The sequence below is a fragment of the Eulemur rufifrons genome, chromosome 7, assembly GCF_041146395.1.
Source record: "Eulemur rufifrons isolate Redbay chromosome 7, OSU_ERuf_1, whole genome shotgun sequence".
Taxonomy (NCBI): domain Eukaryota; kingdom Metazoa; phylum Chordata; class Mammalia; order Primates; family Lemuridae; genus Eulemur; species Eulemur rufifrons.
Window position 1 is genome coordinate 190,080,284 of NC_090989.1, and position 16,447 is coordinate 190,096,730.

Below are 16,447 nucleotides of genomic sequence, written 5' to 3' on the forward strand. Positions count from 1 at the left end.
GCTGCGCAGCTTCGGTCCCACCCGGCTCCGCGCGAATGGATCCGTCCGGACTGCACCAAGTTCCTGCGTGGGGGTGGCAGGGGGGACGGGGTGGGGCGTCTTTTGGCAACGCCCACCCGGCGTCGGGCCGCAAAGAGCGCGTAAGGGCAGAACGCCCGACTCGCGGCGTCCCCGCCGCCCACTTACAGCGTCCGCGACCTTGGATGAGCGGCTGACTCAGTCTCCTCGTCTGTGAAATGGGGAAAATAATACGACTTCGCTTCCCGGAGAGTTTGTTTTCCTCCCCAGCCTCGGATAGATGCACAATGAACTGGCTCTGGGATCGGTAGCTCTTGGTTCCCCGCTTTGGGCCATTCTCTGAGCCTCCGTTTTGTTGTCTGCGAAATGGAAGTGATGATACCTTCTTCAGGTGGAGGTTGGGCGACCCCAGCGACGAGAAGCGAGGCGGCCGGCCGAGTCATCTGAGTCCCTTTCCCGAGCTCTTAGCTCTACTCTGCCTGGCTGCCTGCCACTCTCTGAAGGCAGCCTTGGACCTGGACCTGTTACTCAGCCCTATATCGTCACAGCCCACAGCACAGTGAGCTTCCCAGGCTGCCTTGTGGACAGGTGCCCCTTGAGTTGGGCAGGGGACCACACCTGGCTCATCCAAATGCTGTCCAAAGGTCTGGGTAGGCCAGGACACACCTTCTGACACCTGGAGCACTGACTTAGAGCTGTTGGCCCCGATTACTTCCTTCGCACCCCGTGTGCCCTCGCTAGAGCCAGCCTGGACCGGAGCCTGCCGGTACCTGCTCAGGCCGGGTCCCAGCGGGGAGCCCCGCCGCCCCCATCCCTGGGCGTCTGAGGCAGCGAGGGCTGCAACGTCAGCGGGCCCTGCTGACCGCGCCTCCCGGAGACCGGCCCACGAGGCCCTCTTCTCAGCCCAGGGTTTAGCTCCTCTGCGGAGGGCCGATGAGACAGTTGAACAGCTGCCTCGAGACCGACTTAGTTTTTAAAGCTTTCATTTGTTGGCAGAACAGCCACCTGGAAGGGGCGCATTTGAAGGAATGTGTGCCCTGGAAGGGGTCTCTGGGGCGGAAATGGGGAGAATTAGGTTTCATGGGTCCCTAAGTTCTTTCTAGGGCGGGAGGCTGTGAGTCTGTGACACCAAAGGGCTGTTCCCAGGCTTGTCCTTTGTAAAACAGCAGTGAAGAGACTGCACCCTGCAAAGTGCAACGTGGAGGGCTGACTGGGAAGTCGAGGGATTGAACGCATAGTCACCGAAGACCCACCCTCAGCCCAGACTCTCACCTCACTCCGGGCTACCCCCGAGCTGTACGCTGGGGTGGGGGCCAGGGTGTCTCCACGTTGCAGATGAAGAAGTGGTCACTCAGAGGGAAGGAATGACTTAACCAATGTCATACAGCTAGTCTGGGGCAAGCTAACACTGGTTTCAACATGGTCAATTTCTTAGCACATAGCGGGTTCCCATAGCAAAGACAGGCAATGAGAAGTTCTTATGATCAAATGTTTTTAAAAGCACACACTCGGCCTGACGTGGTGGCTTACATCTGTAATCCCAGCAATTTGGGAGCCCAAGGCTGGAGGATCGCTTGAGCCTGCGAGTTTGAGGCTGCAGTGAGCTAAGATTGCACTGCTGCACTCCAGCCTGGGCAACAGAGCAAGACCCTGTCTCTAAAACAAACAGACAACAACAGACACTTAAGACTAGCTATGAAAGAATGCTGACGTGTATCTAAATTGTTATCTCATGTGGACATTGCTCTGTTACTTGCCCTGTGCTGAGTGCCAACATGCATTACATCAATCCTTATAACAAACCTATGAATTGGAGTCTGCATTATGCCCATTTTACGGATGAGGACATTGAGGCTCAGGGGGATGAAGTGCCTTGCCTAAGGCCCCCAGCTGGCAAGTGATGGGGAGGGGATTAGGTCATCTGAGTCCCTTTCCTGAGCTCTTAGCTCTACTCTGCCTGGCTGCCTGCCACTCTCTGAAGGCAGCCTTGGACCTGGACCTGTTACTCAGCCTTCCCAGGCTACCTTGTGGACAGGTGCCCCTTGAGTTGGGCAGGGGACCACACCTGGCTCATCTAAATGCTGTCCAAAGGTCTGGGTAGGCCAGGACACACCTTCTGACACCTGGAGCACTGACTTAGAGCTGTTGGCCCCAACCACAAGAGCATGGAGAAAGGGCAGGGGCTTAGGTCTGGGGTATGCCACTCTGGGGAAGGGCAGAGAAACCAGGCTGAGTCCCTTGGTCTGAGGCAGAGAGAGAGAGAGCCTGGAGCCTTGGGTGGGGTTCCTGGCTCTCCTTCCAGTCCCGCCTCTCCTCCTCCACTAGCAATGATTAGTGGCTGCTTCCTTCAGAGTGTGATCTGGCATGGCAGGAAAGCCAGTGGCAAGAACGGTTGCACAGATGACATATTAATATCCAGCTTCTGCCACTACTGACAGCCGCGTCTTGGGTAGTGATCTAACCTGCCCAGGTATCTATTTTCTTATCTGTAATAGAGGGATAATCATCCCCAGACTCACTGTGAGGATTAAATGAGATAATATTAGTAATAGTAACACCACCACCACCACCACACCACAACAAGAACATAGCATGCCCTGAGACCTTACTCTGCATTAGGCACTGTGCTTAGGACTTTAAATCCATGACTTCGTTACATCTTCACCACCACCTTCTGAGGTACGTGTCATACATTACCCACACTTTACAGATGAAGAAACTGAGGCTTCGAGAGGTTATGTAACTTGCCCCACCAAGATTGAACCCAGCAGTCTGACCCCTGAGCCTGGTCTCTTAACCATGACGTTGTAATACGTCAGGTGTTTTCCAACCTTCTATAACACCCTCTCCTCAGAAATGCCTCTTGAAAAGAGGAAATGCCTCGTGAGTATCAAAGCTCACAATTGCATTGTAGCTTCCTGAACCTGGCTGTGTATGTATATTTGTATATGGATGGGAGCTGAACTTAATGAATCCCATTTCCCTTTTTGCCTTGCCTGTTGGGAAGCTCAGAACCTGATTTATGGCCCACCTCTGCAATCACTCAGAACTTCACAATGATTCTGTTTTAAAGAGATGAGTTCTCACTATGCTGCCCAGTTTGGAATGCAGCAGCTATTCACAGGTGTGATCCCACTGCTGAGCAACATGGAGTTTTGACCTGCTCCATTTCCACCCTGGGCAGTTCACACCTCCTTAGGCAACTTGGTGGTTCCCCACTGCCGGGCACAGGGGGGTCACCGTATTGATGCCAAACTTAATGTGGACACCGATAGGCATAGTGCACCACAGCCCAGATACTCCTGGGCTCAAGGGATCCTCCTGCCTCAGCGTCCAGAGTAGCGGGGACTCCGGGCGTGCACCGCTGCACCTGCTTCAAGGCGGATATTTTAGAAACTTTATTCAGGCCTAGATTCCCTTTGTTTTTCTCACTTGTCTACCCTTCATCTAGGTTTCTTTACCTTTTAATGCTTTTTATAGCATATATATTTTGTTACTCTGTTTTAAATTTTGTGGGTTGGGAAACAAACTACCCTGTTAAAATGCCTGTAACTTAACAATGGGGGTACTTTTTTTTTTTTTTTTTTTTGAGACAGAGTCTCACTCTGTTGCCCGGGCTAGAGTGCCGTGGCGTCAGCCTAGCTCACAGCAACCTCAAACTCCTGGGCTCAAGCGATCCTCCTGCCTCAGCCTCCCGAGTAGCTGGCATGTGCCACCATGCCCGGCTAATTTTTTCTATATATTTTTAGTTGGCTAATTTCTTTTTACTCTTGCTCAGGCTGGTCTTGAACTCCTGACCTCGAGCGATCCACCTGCCTCAGCCTCCCAGAGTGCTAGGATTACAGGCGTGAGCCACCGCGCCCGGCCTAGGGGTACTTTTTGAGAAATGTGCCATCAGGCGATTCTGTCGTGTGAACATCAGGGAGTGTGCTCACGCAGCCCTGGGTGGAAAACCTGCTACATTCCTAGGCTGCAAACCCGTGCAGCGCGGTACCGGACTGAGCGCTATGGGCAACTGTAACACACGGGTTAAGTATTTGTGTTTTTAAACAGCTAAACGTGGAAAAGTTACAGTAAAAATAGTGTTTTTTCAAGAAGCGTAAATTTCCCCACAAGGGGACTTTTATCGATGGCTCTAGTTTATTCCCTCCCAAAAGGCCAAATGCAACCAAGTGGAAGTGAGCATAACCTCAAGATTGTATTGTCTTTCTTTGAAATAAGCAAGAGAAAAAAAGATTTTATTGTCTTCATAATAAAGCAAAAAGATCCCTGGCTCCCTTGGGCCTTGTCTGTCCTCCCCTGCCACTTCAAAACACGCTCCCTCAGGTCCGCAGCTGGGCCCCGCACTGGCCCCAGCACAGTCCTCTTTGCAGTTTTAGCCTGTTTCCAGAAAATCGGCCTGGTGCACCCAGCACAGCCGCCCTGCTTCCTGCCACCATGCGCTTTCTCCGGGCTTTCCATGGGTGCACAGACTCCTTCCCCTCCTTGCACTGTGTCACTTTGTGGGGTTGGTGCCCGCCACACTTCTTACAGAAAGTCTGGCGGGTTTTAGGAACGTTTACCAGGTTGCAGGAGTGCTGTTGGTGACGAAAGAAGGAAGCCTGGCTGGAAATGAAGTATCAAAGCATGTTATTGTAACCTTACGGGACCACTGCCGTATGTGCAGTCTGCTGTTGATGCAAACATCATTATGTGGTGCATGACTGTGTGTCAGTTGAGTGTGAATTGGACATGTCCCCTGTCCAGGGGGAGAGGGCCACCCAGTGGTGACGACGAGACAGTGGGTGTGTGCCTTAATAAAGCTGTGGATTCAATGCTATGGGAGCCTGGATGAGTGCTGGTGGGGTCCATGCCACGTGCAGGCCCCATGCCAGGAGTCATTCTCTAGCCTCTCATTTTGGCCTCACAGGAATCCCACGAAGTAGGTAATATTATTTTCTTTGAGTTACAAATGGGGATGTGTGATATGCAACAGGGAGGAATAGGGGCTCCAAAGGGTTTAACAGCTTGGAGATGGCCAAGCCAGGTTCAGACCCTGGCCTCTCTTAACTCAACTGTCTGTGCCTCTTCCTTTGCATCTGGGTGTGGTATTGTAGAGACAAGGGTCTTCCTGCCCCAAGGGGGATTGTAGTCAGTGCAGAAACCAACTCAATCAGGTCTAGCAGAAAAGGGAATGTATTGGTTCAATTACTGAAGAATCCAGTGGCAATGGCTTCAGGCATGGCTGCATCCAGGGGCTCACACACGGTCACAAGGAATCCATGTGTTTCCATTTCTCTGCTCTGCTTTACTTAGTCTTAGGTTATTTCTCAGTCATACTTTACCCTCATGGTAGTAAGGCAGCCGTCAGAAGCCCCAGAGTTACTTTCTTACAATTTAGACATCCCAGCAGGGAGGAAGGAGGTTCTCACCTATTCCAACAAAAGTCCTTTATTTGGGTCCCATTGGTTCTTATTGGTCTAGCGTTGTCACCTGTCCAAACCCAATCCAACCACTTGGCCCGGGGGATGCTGTGATCTGACCAGTCAGGCCTCAGCTCGTGCCCACCATGGAGTGGGGGAGGGCAGGGTGTGCAGGTTCGCAGAAGGAAAGCTAGGGGCTGTTACCAGGAGAAGGGGCAGGGCTGTTGGGCAACTGGAACATCAGGTGCCACTGCCAGGGGTGGGGGAGTCAGGGAGAGGAGTGTGAAGGTGCCCCGCCCCCACCAGGGGCGATGGGGAGGACTGGGCGGCTGCTCCCCCACCCTTCCCGTGTCACAGTGCTCTTTGGCCAGGGTTGGCTCCCAGCTCAGCCATTCGCTCTCTGGGGCACGTGGGCACAACCACTGCCCCTCTCTGAGCCTCAGGTTTCTCCACTGTAGAGTGGGCGTGATGTTACCAGTCCCCGCCTCTCTGGGTGACATCAGGCTTCAGTGAGCACATGATGTCCAGCACGCTTGAAGGTCCCCTAAGCTCACCTTGGCCCCAAACCCCACCCTAACCCTGGCCCGGAGACGCCCGTGCCCGGCCCAGCTGGCCTGGGCAGTCCCTACCTGGGCCCCCAAAGCGGCCACAGAGGTGCTCAATAAATGTTGACTCCAACTCCTCTTGGGAGGCTGAGGACAGCGGTCCCCGGGACTCGCCTGGCATCTCAGGATTTGCATCTCATGGTCTCTTGGTGGATCTGGGGCTTACTGGGCGCCTCGGGCCTCACAGGCTCCCAGCAGGCACTGGCAGCCCGGGTGCGGGCGCAGGCAGCAGAGGATTACACCTGCGCCCCGCCCAGTGGACCACGAGGCAGTGGGCGGCAAGGCAGTGGGCGTGCACCTCAGGAAAACTGTGCCCAGGGCCCCCTTCTCCTGTGTCAGCGTGGGGATGGGTGGGCCTTGAGGGTGAGCAAGAGGGAGTTGGGGCTCAGTCCCTGCTGGGAGCCACCGTGAGACAGCGTTTAAAGCCAGCCTGGGGGTGAGCGAAGGCCCTGGGGGAGGGTAGATGCCCTCTGTGGGTCTGAGTGGAGGGGACACAGGACAACAGGTTCCAGAGCTCGTGGTCCAAGCTCGGCGGCCCGCACTCCTGTGCGCACCTGCACCTCACGGGGCTCGTCCTGGAGTCTCGTGTTTGCTTGTCACACTCTTTTACCAGTCCCCTCTCCTGACCTGAGCCACTTCACCTTGTCCCTGGGTTCCCTGTCCCTGAAGAAACTTGTAGTGGGGAGGGGACAGAGGGCTCTGACACAGACCTCCACTGGTCCCCCTCCCCGACTCTGGTTGGCCGCAGGGCGCAGCCTTGTTTGTGGGTCCTCGGGCCCCTTCTCCTCTGGCCTGGGCCTCCAGTCCCCGGAGGGAGTGTGGGAGCCTATCGCCCTGGCTCTTCTCCCCTGCCCATCCCACCTGTGGTAAGTGCCTCCGAGGAGCCCGCTCTGTCCCAGGAGGTGTGGCCTCTGGCAGGTTAATGATTGCTCAGGGGAGGTGGAGATGGTGCCAAAGTCTGCCACTGCGCTGCTACAGGCCTCAGACTGTCCCAGCTGTGCACCGTGCCCATCTGCCGCCTCTGCGGCCCCTTCTGGGGCACAGGTAGGGACTGCCCAGTCCAGCTGGGCTGGGCATGGGTGTCTCCGGGCCAGGGGTATTACGCACCAGGGGTAGGGTGGGGTTTGGGGCCAAGGTGAGCTTTGGGGACTTTAAAGTCCCTCCTGCAGCTGGGTGGGAGCGCTGGGCAGAGGGGTGACTGCGCTGGGTTGGAAAGCCCTGAGCTGGAGTCCAGCCCGCTGTGCAGCCTCTCTTCTGTAACGTGTGGTTGACGGTGCTGAGTAGCTGCCCTGGGCTCCTGCCCGCCTGCTGTGTTTACGGCCCAGCTCCGTGACTGTGGGTGGGCTGTTAACTCTTCAGTTTCCTTATCTATAGAATGGGGGTGATAACAATGCCAGAAAGAACCTGAAGAGCCCCTGAGACAGAGTTGGGCCCGGGGCCAATGGTCAAGTCCAGTGCCACCTCAGCCAGCACTAGGAAGTGTCAGGCAGGGACCAAAAAAGGCTGGCCCCTGCTCTGGCCCATTCTCAGCCCTGGCACATCTCCCTGCCCTGGGGGCAAGGTGGAGACCCAGGTGAGAGCCAGGGCCAGGCCTCACCACTAAGGCAGGCCTTGCTGGGTGGGGCAGCGGGCACAAGGCAGGGTCAGTGAGCGCTGAGATCCCACTGACCCAAGAGGCCACAACAGGCATGTGGGGAAACTGAGGCCCAGTGAGGGAAAAGGGCTTGCCTGGAGTTGTGCTGCGAATACATGAAATGCTGGAATCCGAGCCCAGGGCCATCTGCCTCCATATCTGTGTGCAAGACAAAGCAGCCTGGGCGAGGGACACCGGGGCCGTGGCAGGGAGCCCAGACCCTTGGGTCCCATGGCCTTGCTCCGGGCACCTGGCTGGGCCGGTGTCTGCTCTGGGGGTGCAGGCGGGGCACGTGGAATCGAGCGGAGCCCAGGCCGAGGCCCGCCCGGGACCCCTGGATGTGGCGGCAGTCTGGGCCCCGCCCTCTGCCCCTTGCTCCTGGGCGTCCCTGTCTGAGCTTCTCTGCGCCTTGCTGTCCTCAGAGTAATGTGACGTGAATGTTAATTGCTTACCTGGGAACAGCTATGAGAGGAGGTGAGAAAGCAGAAGTGAAAGCGTGTGCTGAGCCGGAGGTGGTGGCTGTGGCAGGGAGGCCCATGGCATCAGTGGCCCCACAGGCAAGGGCCGCGCCTCGGTCCCTGGCCCTCCTGGAGGCCCTGGGAGGACCCGGCGTCCTCACTCCTGGAGAAAGCCCTGGAGCCATGGACTGCTCCCCGCTGAGGTGGAGGAGCCAGCACTTCCTGGGCCAGACAAGACCAGGAAGGACTCCCAGGGGTCTGCACGTCTCATGGGGTGAACGTCCAAAGCCACCCAGTTCTCCTGTGTGTCCTTTTTGACCATTATTTAAGCACTTTTCGAGAACAGGGAAAGAGCAAGAGTGGTGGGAGGGCTTGGGGTGAGGAAGCTGTAGTTTGTGGAACGTCCCGGGTTTCTAGCGGTGCAGACTGAGCAAAAGCAGCCCCTGAGGCGGCTGGGGCTGGAGTCAGACCCAGGCCTTGGCCTGAGGCTGCCCCCAGCAGGGAGAAAGGGGCCCTTGGAGAGGGACTCAACCGGCACTGTCAAGGCCCCGAGGACTGGCCCACGGGCAGCTCCATTCCCTTTTTCCTCTGGGCCTTCCACTCGCGCCTTGCGTGGGCACCAGTGACCCCAGAGCCCTAAGGAGGGGCCGCCAATGGCCTGAACACAGCTCTACACCTGACCTGGGCCTTAAGGAGAGACAGAATTTGCACATATACAGAGGCGAGGGAAGGCATTCTGGACAGAGGGGACGGTCTATGCAAATGCACAGAGGAAGAAAATGTAGCATGTGGACTGAGAACAGGAGCATTTAATGCCACTGGACCACAGGAAAAGAAGAGAACAGCTTGGGTGGCAAGTGAGACCCAGGACGTGTGAGGATGTCACCTAACAGGCCAAGGGGCAGCCAGTGGGAGCCATCGCGGAGGTTTGAGCTTGGGAGTGACTGCCCCTAATGGGGTGGCAGGCTCAATGACGGGGCAGACTCAGCCTGTGCCTTCCCCAGCTCACAAGGGAGCTGCACGTTCTTCTCAAGTAACTGAAGCCAGAGGACGGTGCCCTGGACTGTAGATTGTCGGCTTCGTTATGATCAGATGAGTGTTTGTAAGTCTCAGTGACAAAGAGAAGGCAAGACTGTGAACCCAGGGCCAGCCAGCAGCGCCGGAGGGAGGAGAGGCAGGGATGTGGCAGGAAGGAGCCCTGCACTGGCAGCCAGACAGGGGGCGTCTCAACCCTGCCTCTGACAGGCGTTGGGGTGCAGGGCGGGAGACCTGGCCGCCCCGAGACCCGAGGTTCCTGTCTATCAGGGGGCTGAAGAGCCATTTCTTCCTTCCAGGGGACGGTGAGGCCCAGATGCAGGGGAGAGACTTTGTGTGCGCCTTATGCAGATGGAAGAGGGGTCACCTTTGTCGCTCTGAGTAAGGGTCAGCAAGCTTCTTGAGGCCCCGATGAGAATGGGGGTGGAGGAGTTGGGAGAAACTCCCACGAGGGTGAGTGTAGCCAAGTATAGGAAGGGGCTCTATGGGGGCCTCCAGGGTCCTGAAGAGTGAAGGTCCTGGCTCAGGCTGTTCTCCCCCAACTCCACTTGTCTGGGGGCTCAGCACAGCCTGTGGGGATCTGGCAGATCAAGAAGAAAAAGCCAGGCCAGGCACGGTGGCGCATGCCTGTGGTCCTAGCACTCTGGGAGGCTCAGGCAGGAGGATCGCTTGAGCCCAAGAGTTTGAGGTTGCTGTGAGCTAGGCTGACGCCACGGCACTATAGCCTGGGTGACAGAGCGAGACTCTGTCTCCAATAAAATAAAATAAAATAAAAAGAAGAAAAAAATCAGAAGCCTAGAAAAGAGAGAGCGCACAGACTGCCTGGCTGTGGATTCTGACTCCATTACCTACTGGGCCACACCCCTTCCCCCTTGGACCATGGTTTGCTGACGCCTAAAGGGAGTGCAAAGTGCCAGCCACAGCACAGGCCCTGCCTGGCCAGCTCCCTGTCCCCTCGGGGACTGGGTGGAGGGACCCGGGGACTCGCCTGTCTGGCAGCTGCACTGCGATGGGCACACCCGGCGTGCCTGTCCGCTGTGCACAGAATGACTAACCGTGCTGTGGCGACTGACTCACTTCTGAAGGATGGGGAGATGAGAGAGCAAAATCAAGGAGGGAGTCAGGTCCCAGGTCACACCCCCAAAGGGACACCAGGGATAGAAGTGTCCAGCTCCTGGGAAGGCGTCCTGGATTTTCCTCACACAGTGGATGCCTGCAGCCCACCCCTGTCACTAATGCCTGGCCCACCTGCAGCTCCGCCGTCATCGTCACAAATCGGCCCTTGTCACTGCCACCGTCACCAGCATTGCTGTACCCACAGCACCATCCCCCGGCCCCTGAGGACTGCGGCTCAGCTGGCAGGTGGTTCTGAGCGCTGAGGGCTTAGCAGTTCCTCTGCTGCCCTCTACACGCAGTCCGGAGCCGGCAGTGCTGGTCACTAGGGAGGGATGCAAGCAGTTTCCATGGTGACCACAGCGGGAAGAGCAGGCACAAGGTGAAGATGGCCCCACAAGGCGCAGAAGGAAGGGGTTTGCTCTTGCCGATCACCTGCTGTGTGCCATGCGCGCCCCACTGCCCACCTGTCTTCTCTCATGTTGCCCCTGCTAGCTGGGACTGCCCTGCGACAGTGCTCACATTATCAAAGCAAACTGGGTATTTCATTTAAAAAAATATCAAGTAGTTCTACAAGGTTTATCACAGAACCAGCCTTTCCCCCCGCCCCACCTCCGCATGCCCAGTGCCCACTCTGGAAACGGCGCTTCCACCGCCCTTCCCACTGCCCGAGCACATCCGCTTCCAAATCGCAGGCTCTCGCTGTCGGCTCTGTTTTCTCATTTGAGACATTATCTGTTGATTTCTTTTCTTTAATTTCTTTTTGATTGTACATACTCATGGGGTATAAATGTCATTTTGCTACTTTTTGTTTTTAAGAGACGGGCTCTCACTCTGTCACCCAGGCTGGAGTGCAGTGGCGTCATCAGAGCTCACTGCAGCCCCTTTTTTTTTTTTTTTTTATTTTTCAGCTGAAACAGCAGAAGATGATTTATTGTGTACCTGTCACACCCTGTCACAGCTGAGAACAGAGCTAGTCCAGTATGTCAGGTCCAGGGCAAAGGACCAGTGGGGACTGTTTTGGTATGAGCAAGACAAGTCTCTCGGAGGCAGCCTTGGTGATCAGACAGTGATGAAGTTCTAGATCCACTGAGAGGCAAGTTCTAGACAGTAGCATGCAGTCCAGCAACTGGTACCACGTCCCCAGACTTGGGCTTTCCATGTTTCTGCTCTTGTGGTCTTCACGTGTGCCAAGCAAGCGGTTCACTTGGACCTCTGCCTCATCTTTCTTTTTTTGCACTTCAACTTGTGCATTCTCTTCTTCCTCCACTTGGCTCTCATGGCATGGAGGTTTCTAGAATGGTGGCACTAAGGCCGAGAGCTCACTGCAGCCTTGAACTCCTGGGCTCAAGCAATCCTCCTGCCTCCGTCTCCTGAGTATCTGGGACTACAGGCACGTATCACCACGCCTGGCTAATTTTTAAGTTTTTGTACAGATAGGATCTTGCTATGTTGCCCAGGCTGGTCTCAAACTCCTGGCCTCAAGCAACCCTCCTGCCTTGGCCTCCCAAAGTGCTGGAATTACAGGCATGAGCCACTATGTCTGGCCTCTTTCTGGGACTTCTATTAATCAGACATTGGACTTTCTAAATTAGTCTTCTAATTTCTTATATTTTCTCTCCTAGTTTCCATTTCTCAACTTTATATTCTTATCCCTCCAGTACATTTTTAATCTATAACAACTGTCAACTAGGGGTGGCTTTACCCCCTAGGAGACATTTGGCAATGTCTGGAGACATTTGGCAATGTCTGGAGACATTTTTGTCTGTCATGACTTGGGGTTGCTACTTGCATCTAGTGGGTAGAGGCCAGAGATGCTGCTGAACATCCTACAGTGCACAGGACAGCCCACGACAAAGAATTCTCCGGCGCAAATGTCAATAATGCTGAGGTGGAGAAGCCCTGATCGATAAGGTCTCTTGCTCTTTGGATGCTGTTTTTATATCATCATCCAATTTGTGTTCATGGATCCAGTAGCTTCTCTTTTGTTTCTGAGAGTATAAATGATAATCTTTTTCAGTTTCTTCATTGTCTCTCTCTCCTCTGAGTTGCTTTTATTCATGTTTTTGTTTGATTTAGTCTGAGTTTTTCAGTATCTGGCCATTGGTGTGCAGGTTTCTAGGGGAGAAGAAAAGCGTTGATTGTTGTGTTCACCCATTTCCATGGTGCGAATACTTCTCGCATGGCTGATTTCCAGCTACGTGGGGTCCAGCAGCTGGCAGAACTCCTGCAAGCTTGGCAGCTCCAGCGTGCCACTGTCTCTGTCCTCCCTGAGCATCTGGTGACCCCTGTTGTCTGTTTATGATACAGGGTGAGGCTCTAAAGAGCTGCCTGGGGCCCCTGGGTTGAGAGCGGGGCTTTCTGTCCTGGAGGCCACACCAAAAAGTGATGCACTGGAGCTGCCCCTCCCCGCCCCCCATTTTGGAGTCTAGGGGTGTTTTCCTTGTAGGTAGGTTAGTTTTCGCAGTTTTTTATTTCTGGTTGTTGGGGGTGGGTGTCATATCATCTGGCTGCCAATGCTCTTGGGACTGAGTGAGGAAAGGGACTGAGAGAGTCACCATTTGGTGTGCAGTCTTTCACTTTCTACCATGGTATCCTCATCTCCACCAGGCCTAGTGTCCCCAAGTCCAGGTCTCTCTGATCCAACCTTTTAGGAAGCAACATTTGTATTCTCTGGGATAGGGCAGCCGCCGATTACATGGGTGGGGAAGTGGTATCTGGGAGTCTAATTGCTTCTCCGAGAAAATTTCGACTAGTTTTCCTGCATGCAGGCCACCCCACACCTCTGTTTTCAGAGAGTTCTAGAACCTTCCATCCTTTGGTCTTCCTGGGGCTTTTAGCTTGCTTCCTGTGGGTGCACCCTACTCCCATCCCTGCTCTGATTTCAACTGTCTTTAACTTGATAAGTTGATAATCTCTCATCAATTCTTTCTAGCTTCCAAAATCCTTACTGTCATTTTAGTGGGATTTCAAGGGGGAGGCAGTGGAGATAAATGCTGGATCCTCCCAGTTTAACAGCAAGCTCCCTCTTCCACTCCTTACACAAGCCCCTCTTTTCATCCTTCAGGCCTCTGGGAAACTTCACCTCCTCAGAGACCACACCCAGCCTGTTCCCATTATCTACTGCTGTAACACAAACCACCCTCAAACTTATTGGCAAACAACAAAAACCACTTATTATGTTTAGAAATCTGCAATTTGGGAAGGGCTCAGCAGGGATGGCTCATCTGGAGGTAGAGGATCCATTTCAGGATGGCTCACTCACATACCTGGCAAGTGGGTATTGGCTGTCATCTAGGAGCTCACTGGGGCTTCCGGCCAGGGGCCTTGGATCCTCTCCATATCAACCTCTTCGAGGGGCTGCTTGGGCTTCCTTATAGCATGGCTGCTGAGTTCCAAGAATCAGTGTTCCAAGAGACAGGAAGGGGAAACTGCCAGTCTGTTTCAGTGGAGGCCTGGAAGACACATCTGCTGCCATATTTTGTTGATCAGTCTCAGAGTCTTGCCAGAGGTCTTAATTGTACCTGAGGGATTTTTAATGTACGGAGGTGGCTGAGTGATCACAGAGAGAGGCTAATACCATTGAAAGAAAAGTTTGTTGACTCACAATTCCCAAGAGGAGGGGACATGCCATGCCAGGCAGCACCAGGAGGGGAAGCATGAGGGCTGGTCAGGAGGCAGAAGGAGTGAAGGGAAACACTGGCCCACAGCCTTTGTTACATTTTCCATGGGGAGGCAGCTGCAGGTTAGGGAGCTGAGTAGGGTTAGAATCAGCTAGTTTGAATAATTTCAGGGGGCTCTGGGCTATCATGGTGGTCCCTTAGTTGTCCAATACTTGGCCCTGGGGTGATTTGGGGCAAGGGAAACATTGGCTGGTGTGTTAGTATTAGATAAAGAAGGCAGCTGGGAGTGTGGGCTTTGGATTGGTTGGTTTGTATACAAAAGGCATATTTGAAGGCAAGTTGTCTGCTGTCTCTAGGAATTAGCTAGCACTGGGAGGGGCAGTTTCTCTCCACCAGTAAGGCCCCAAAGACGTCAAAGCATCATAAAATATAGAAAATTAAGAAAAACATAATTAATACACCAGATTCAAGGAGAGCAGAAAACGTCTGTAGCTCTTGCAGGGACGAGTGTCAAAAGATGTGTAGCCCTCGTCTGCCATTCCAGCTGAAGCAGTTCCCTTCTTTCCGCCCTCACCATGCCGACATCCTCCTCCCTCACAGCACTAATGCAGTACGAAACCAGGGCAACCAGGCGGGACTGTGCTCACTTGCTCAGAGTCTGTCTCATTCAGTACACCAGGAGCCCGGGGAGGGCAGCACCCTGACTGTTTTGCTCACCTCTGCATCCCCAGTGCTGGGAACAAGGTCTGGCACATGGCGGTTCATGGACACCAATACATATTTATTAAGGGAACAAATGAATGAATCAGGGTACTCAGCACATAGTAGGTGCTTAGGAAATGTCAGCAGATATTTAAAATTACCAGCCCTCCTGATACCCCAGAGTTTCCCCAGCAGGTCTGGGGAAATGGTGGCAAGACGAACTTGAATTAGAAGGGAGAATGTTTGTTCATGTGGGGCTACCAGGCCGTGGGCAAGCCAAGCCCAGGAGGCAGGTGGCCAGGCGGGAGCAGGATCTCTGACTGTCCAGGGGACACTGACTGAGGGTGCCTGTGAGGTGATCAGTGCCGGCCAGTGCAGAGTTCAGGAGAAGAGAGAGACCAGCAATGGGGACTCAAGCGATGACGGGGGCAACAGACAGAACTTTCTTCCCCATGATAATTGCTAACATTTATTATGCACTTACTGTGAACTAGGAACTATTTAAGCCTCAACACAAACCCCATGGTATAGGTGCTATTATTCCCATTTTACAGATGGGGAAGCTGAGGCCCAGAGATATTAAGTTACTTGTCTGAGATTACACTGGATTAGCACCCAGGCTGTCTGGTCCACATACTTAGCCATTACACTCTGCTCCATCTCACAGGTGTTCTAGATTAGCCTACTGGGGTTACAGTGATTCACTGGCTCATTCACTCATTCATTTCAGAAAGCTCACTGAGCCTGTACTGGGCTCAGCTCTGTGCTTGGTCCTGGGGTCATGGACATGCATCAGACCTAGACCCTGCCCTCACATCTCCGCTGGCCTGGCGGGAGGGGCTGACCTGCAGGGAGACAGCAGGCACTGAGAGTACAGAGGTACTCTGTACTCTGTACTCTAGTATCTGCGCAGCATCCTGTGAGGTCATGCAGGCAGACAGAGGAAGCAGTCCCTCCAGTGGGAGCATCAAGGGGGTATCTGGAGTTGGGTTTTAAAAATGAATAGGAGGGGCCGGGCGCAGTGGCTCACGCCTGTAATCCTAGCACTCTGGGAGGCCGAGGCAGGAGGATCGCTTGAGGTCACGAGTTTGAGGTTGCTGTGAGCTAGGCTGACGCCACGGCACTCACTCTAGCCCGGGCAACAGAGCAAGACTCTGTCTCAAAAAAAAAAAAAAAAATGAATAGGAGGTCACCAGACAGCAAAGCAAGGACGGGCATTTCAAAGAGAGGGAACAGTATGTGCAAAGGGAGAGCAGAACAGGAAAGCAGAGTGAGTCAATGGTCGTGAGAGGCATCAGGGCTGGGTAGTGAAGCAGGGAGCAGTTAGAGATGAAGCTGGAGAGCCCTTTTATGGAGTTTGGACTTTGGTAATAGGGAGCCATTGAAGGGTTTTGAGCGAGAGAAGGAGGTCAGCAGATTGCCTGAGGAAGGATTCGTTTGGTTGAGTGGAGTGGATTAGAGGGGTTGGAGGAAGAGAGGACTTAAGGAGGCTGAGGACAGTGAGCCAGGGCAGAGAGGAGGGCGTCCCCAAGGAGGTGGCTCAGGGCCGGGCGCGGTGGCTCACGCCTGTAATCCTAGCACTCTGGGAGGCCGAGGCGGGTGGATCGCTCAAGGTCAGGAGTTCGAGACCAGCCTGAGCAAGAGCAAGACCCCGTCTCTACCAAAAATAGAAAGAAATTATCTGGCCAACTAAAAAAAAAAAAAAAATATATATATATATATATATATATGTATATATATATATATATAAATTAGCCGGGCATGGTGGCACATGCCTGTAGTCCCAGCTACTCGGGAGGCTGAGGCAGGAGGATCGCTTGAGCCCAGGAGTTTGAGGTTGCTGTGAGCTAGGCTGACG

General features: G+C 54.1%; 1 protein-coding gene across 3 annotated transcripts in view; it reads left to right on the forward strand.

Moving 5' to 3' along the window:
• Positions 1-7,002: 7,002 nt before the first annotated feature.
• Positions 7,003-16,447, forward strand: part of CDHR2 (cadherin related family member 2) — a 35,347-nt gene continuing 25,902 nt past the window's right edge. For all 3 annotated transcript variants that reach the window (XM_069476155.1, XM_069476157.1, XM_069476158.1), the window contains exon 1: positions 7,003-7,069. The gene's annotated coding sequence lies outside the window, so the exon portion shown is untranslated. The remainder of the gene's footprint in view (positions 7,070-16,447) is intronic.